Source organism: Mus caroli, chromosome 14 (assembly GCF_900094665.2).
Source record: "Mus caroli chromosome 14, CAROLI_EIJ_v1.1, whole genome shotgun sequence".
NCBI lineage: Eukaryota > Metazoa > Chordata > Mammalia > Rodentia > Muridae > Mus > Mus caroli.
In genome coordinates, this window is record NC_034583.1 from 88728551 (window position 1) to 88734550 (window position 6000).

Below are 6000 nucleotides of genomic sequence, written 5' to 3' on the forward strand. Positions count from 1 at the left end.
TACAGGAAAGGGCCCACGGCAGATGCTTTCCTATGGATCTACAAGAATATCTTATCTGGATGAGGGTACTATTGCTATTGGTTACGGTTACTATTGCTGTGATGAAACACCACCAGCAAAGCAACTTGGGGAGGAAACGGTTTATTTAGCTTATACTTCTATGTCACAGTTCATCACTTAAGGATGTAGTTCATCATGGAAGGAAGTCAGGGTAGGAACTCAATCAGGACAAATCTGGATGGAGGAGTTGTTGCAGATGCCATGGGGTAGCACTGCTCACTGATGTGTTCCTGATGGCTTCGTTGGCCTGTTTTATAGAACCTAGGATCACCAGGCCGGATGTGGCTCCATCCACAATGGACTGAGATTTTGCCCATCAATCATGAATTAAGAAAATGCCCTATAGGCCTGACATGAGCCTTCTTATGAAGGTATTTTCTCAATTGATATTTGTTTTTCTTAGCTAGGTTATGTTGCATTGACATAAAACCTACCCAGGACAATAAGATAGGAAGAAATATGACAATGACTTAGCACTCGTCATGTCTTTCTGCATGGGGGTAAGCTGCATACCAATTCTTGAGCACCTCTGGTGGTTTTAGCAGGGGGAGCTCAGAAGCCAACAGTGGTTTCATAAATAACAACTCCAAACATGAAATAGAGTGATACTTCTCATGTTTATTTCTTAAAACATTTAAATAAGACACAATTAACACAGAGCATATGGAAGATAGAATGGATGTATATCAACAAAACACTAATGATGCATGTGGACATAATATAAATATAATATAAATAATTCATTATCAATTTATTGAGAATACTCATCTTTAACTAACTACTACTGTCAGATAACTTGATGGGATATATTTTTTTGTAGTTAAATGTGTATCTTTCTACATTTTCCTGATTGTATAATTAGGAAACTTACTGAATTACTAGGCAAGAGAGATGGCTTAGGCACTAAGAGCTTATACTGCTCTTGCAGAAGGACCAAGTTCAGTCACCAGTATTCATATCAGGTAACTCACAACTGCCTATACCTCCTCCTGCTGGGATCTCATGACCTCTGTGGATTCTATGGGTCGCTGCACCCCAAGGTCAAATAACTCCCCTAGCAGAGCACACATACATATAATTAAAAATAAAATGTTAACAATATTGAGGTAAAAACACAAGTATTGTCCACACAATTATGGAAAAATAGCTATTCTACTTTAGTGATTCTCAACATGTGGGTCATGACCCTTTGAAAACCCTCTATCTCCCAAAATATCTACATGACAATTCATAACAGTAGCAAAATACAATTACAATTACAACTGCTAAGTAGTAACAAAAATAATTTTGGTTCGGTGGTCACTCCAATGTGAGGAAATACATTAAAGGGTTGCAGTATTAGGAAGATTGAGAGCCACGGTGGTCTGTAAGATTAATTGGGTGATAACTTTATACATTAAGTTGCAAACCAAAGAAAAAAGAACCCTGATGGGGAGGGTATAGAAATTTCATCCAAGATGGCACATGTAACTGTGTCACTTCAGTATCATCTACAACAGGATGATTTTCCAAACAACTGTGTTAAGTTGTATTTTAAGTAATTTTATTTTACTTCATTCTTGCCATAGTGAGTAATGACTATTTAAATACATTTGCAAGATACTATAAATCCGTCAACATTAATTTGATCATATTTGAATATATAATCCATTTATATGTGATGTCAGAATTGTAAATACATATATGATAGGAAAAACCCAGCACTATTTTAAATTTTATTTGTATTGCTTTTTAAGCCACCAAGTTCCACAAATTAATACTTTCCACTCATATTCATATTAAGGTGTCTGTATCAAATGAAGTAAAATATAAATGTGCTAGGATGTGGAATTTATACCATGAAGGATATTGTTGAGTTTTTTATATGTGGAAATATCGACCTATTAACCACATGAAGCCCAAAATACAATTCAGTTGCTCGTCATAACCCAGTCAGCGCGATACTGTTCCATCTCTGCTTGCTGGGCGGTATGGCAGTCAGCCAAATAGCTGCCCTGACATCTAGCCCTACTAGAAACGGTGTAGCCTGTTTGGTCGCTTTGGATGTATTTCCTCACATTTGGTTTGCTAAGTCACTGTGGCCTGACAGGATTTAGAGTTCATAGAGCATAGTCCCTCCTGCTGTTTAAAGTCTAATCCTTTTATTTATTTATTTATTTATTTATTTATTTATTTATTTATTTATTTATTTAACTGCTGGATGTCGTGGTAAAAATGTGGTATGTGAAAGAACTCTTCTCATTTCCTTTCATTTCCCTGTAGCTGATGAAAATGAAACAGTTTCAATGTAACATTGGGCATTAGTCTTTTTCTTAAAAGCTGCGGATTGTCATTAACTGACAAAAAATACTCCGCTGCCAAGATCTTGCAAGTATTGTATTTGTTGTCTGGTGCCAAATATCCTCTTTAAATGCTAATGAACAAAGTATGGCATGCATTCTGTTCTTGATAGATTAGGGCTATACCTTCTGTGGTCAACAGAAGGGGAATTCCCGGCCCATATGATTTCCATTCTGGCGACCTCTTCTCCTTCCCACTCACAAGCCCGTCAGCATTTAGACATATTACTCAATCTTTCCCTCACATTGAATATAACAACCATAGTTTAGCTCATCCACTAAGCTGGAAGAGGCAATGATGGGAGGCAACTTCCTCTGGTACCCTACACCTCCTCCCACTGAGGATTCCACATCTAACCTTCACTTGGCTGCATCTTGGTCATAGAATTATAGAAAGAGTCATGATCACATTGCCAGTTGATATGGCTTTTCCTCCACAAATACTTTGGAATGTTCAGTGTATTTGAGACAGTGTGGTGATGTGAATTGGTAGAAGATTAAGGCAGAGGGAAGATGTAAACAGAGTATGAAACAAAAGCAGTACGTTTTATTTTTTTCAATCATAGCATTAACACATTCATACAAATAATTTTGGAAAAAGGCTAAGGAGCCCATTAGTCTCAGGTGCCCCTTGTTTGCCATTTGTAATAACAGCATATAGTCCTGTTGATCTTACAATGAAACCTTATAAAAAGCTCTGTACTGCTATCTTACAACCTAAACGTCAAAATTATAATACAATCTCAAGAGATAGTGGTACTAAAAATTGTACCATTATGCTTGGCCTGTGCCATGCTCTCGGAGTCTATAGGAATTTTCTGCAGAGGGATGAAAATTTACTTTGACTTTAGAAGCTCACAAGCACATCTTTTTGTTACATTTTCTACATCAGTGCTACAGGCATGTAGATTAAAGTGCGTAAAATGCATGTACCAGTGAAAGTTTAAAATCCAATGGTGGAGTGTTGCATCTTCAAGGTGGCTTTTCTAATGGTGTAGATCACTGAGATATACAGACACTGGGGCCAGCTTTGTGGGTGAAGATTGTTGTTGTTGTTGTTGTTTGTTTGTTTCTATTTGCACGGTTTTGTTTTTATAATAAAGTTTAGATTTTAAAAAGAAGTGTAGCCAAAAACAATGTGGACTTTGGTTTGGGTTCCTTTGGGGGATGCATGGGACCCTTTCTGGCATTCAGAGCCTAATCAACTTCAAAGTTTGCATAGTAGTTAGCAGAGTTCGCCATCTTGCTTATAGGACTGATCTTCTCATGTTCTCCATGGCTTTCAGGGCGGTTACTCAGCCAGGTCATGCCCTCTCAAGTTCTCTAACATCATGGCCCTGGACTTCTTCAGTCTAACACTTTCTTAAGGTAATCTGGGAAGACAGAGTCCGAAAGCATAGGATGATCAAGTGATCAACTCTACCATCATATTTGCCATGTTCAATTGATACAAAGCAAGCTACAGATCCTGCAACTCCATATGCAAGAGGAGACTGCTATATAAAGAGGAGGGAGATCAAGTTTATTTTAGGCTACTGCCTTCCACTGCATGATACATAAATGCATGTGTGTTTATTATTTTTATATGTAATGTTAGCTCTTGTTAATCAAATTTTTTTTATTATATGGCATAAAAGCTTAACCTGAATTTTTTTGATTAACCAAAACAATATTTCAAAGAGAGGAAGGTTCATTTTTAAATGTTCTGAAATTACTTAGGATAAAAAGGACTGTGCATAACAGGATAACATTAATGCCACGAGGAACCTGAATTGGGTCAAATATCTCAGGAGACCTGGTGTCCCAGTATGGAAGGAGGCTCTGTTTCCCTGTGTGATGATGGTGTCAGGGCTTTCAGAGAGTAGCCTTTAGTGTCTCTGGCTTCTTCAGCTTAATTCAGAATTTCCTGCATGAAGGTCCAGACTACCTTCTGCTACTTTTAGAAGGAGCATGCTTGAGAAGGGCAGCCAGTGGCTTGTGATAGATAATGTGAATCCTTGGAGACCAGTAGCTCAGGCAAGGTCAATGGAAAATCATGAATGTTTTGTTAAAGCTATAGTGACTGCCAAGGATTGAGAGGAAGTTTAATAGTCTCAAAAATCAGTTGGACTGACCACAGAAACAGGCAGTCTGATGGTCTTCTTACACCTCAGTAAAATATTATGAACAGTTAAAAAATAAACATTAAAGAATTCCATAATAAACACTCAGATATTCACTTACTAATCCTGGCATCTTTAAAATGTTTCTATGATTGCTTTACTGAATGTTTTTGTTTTATTTCAAACATGTCTGATTTATTTCAATGCATGTCTACCAAACCCATTTTCTTGGCTTTCACTGGAGTTTGGAAGATTGAGTTTAATGTTAAATGTCAAAATATAAGCAGTCTATTGGGTAAACTGATTCATAAACCTTCCCAGGTAATATTTCTCACCAGGTTAACCATTACTTTCCTAAATCTAAAGCACAAAAGAAAGTGTATGCATTTGGCATTTTATGAAAATGGAGAATTTGTCTGACCGTAGCTAAAATGTCCATACAGCATCATTATTAAAGGGAGAAATTACACAGATTCCCTCACTCTTTAATGACGTTATAGCACACTGTTTATTTTTGTCCACATTTGTATATTTTTAGAACCCTTTGTAAGAAAAATCTCTGGTAGTCAGTTGGTGGCAAACCAACTTTCAGTTCTTTATGCATCCCCACTTTCTATCCCTCCTAATATTTTCTGTCTTCCAAATTCCACTGTTGCTGTGGATAAGAAATCTCAAGGACTCATGAATTGTCCCTGTCACGTGAGGGATGTCTCTTAAAAATAATTAAAAATGAAAATAGGGTTTAGCATTCTGAAAACAGTATTGGTTTTGTTATTCCTTTAGACTGAACGTTTTTCTTTATTAAGAAAGTGAAAATCAAACATATTAAAATGGTGGTCAAAGTTCAGGAAGTCCTAGGTATTTTGTAAATACTTTTGTTCATGATCTACAGAACGGTAGGGAACGTTGACTTTTATTATCCACATTTAAACTCTTGTCAACTGTTTGTCTAAAATATTTGTTGATCTTGACTCATCTCCCTGTGGACCTCTGGCTCAAGCTGATGTCATATATTTTATGATACTGTTATGGAATAATACTCACATGATAAGGAAAAAATAATTACTGGGTTAATGCTTTACTGGGTCTTCTTTGTTGTAGCATTTATCATATAATAAAGTATGGTATATGATGCCAAAGAGCAATGTAGCTGGAATATTTTTTAGAGGATATTCCAAAAACCTAGATTGAAACTATACTGTCCAAATGAATGAAAATTAAAATTTATTAATAATTATCAACCTAAACTGTATTTAGGTTTTGTTGTCTCCCAAATTCCATTGTTTTCTGCCTCTTATGGTGCTTTGGATATGGAATCTCAGTGACTCATGAATTGTCTCTGTCACTTCATGAATGTCTCCCAATAAAAAACTAAAATGAAAATGGAGTTTTCTAATTGTGTTTAGGGTAACCCCACCTATGGCTCTCTCAGTTGGGCTTGCAACCTGTTTTCTCTCTCTCTCTCTCTCTCTCTCTCTCTCTCTCTCTCTCTCTCTCAA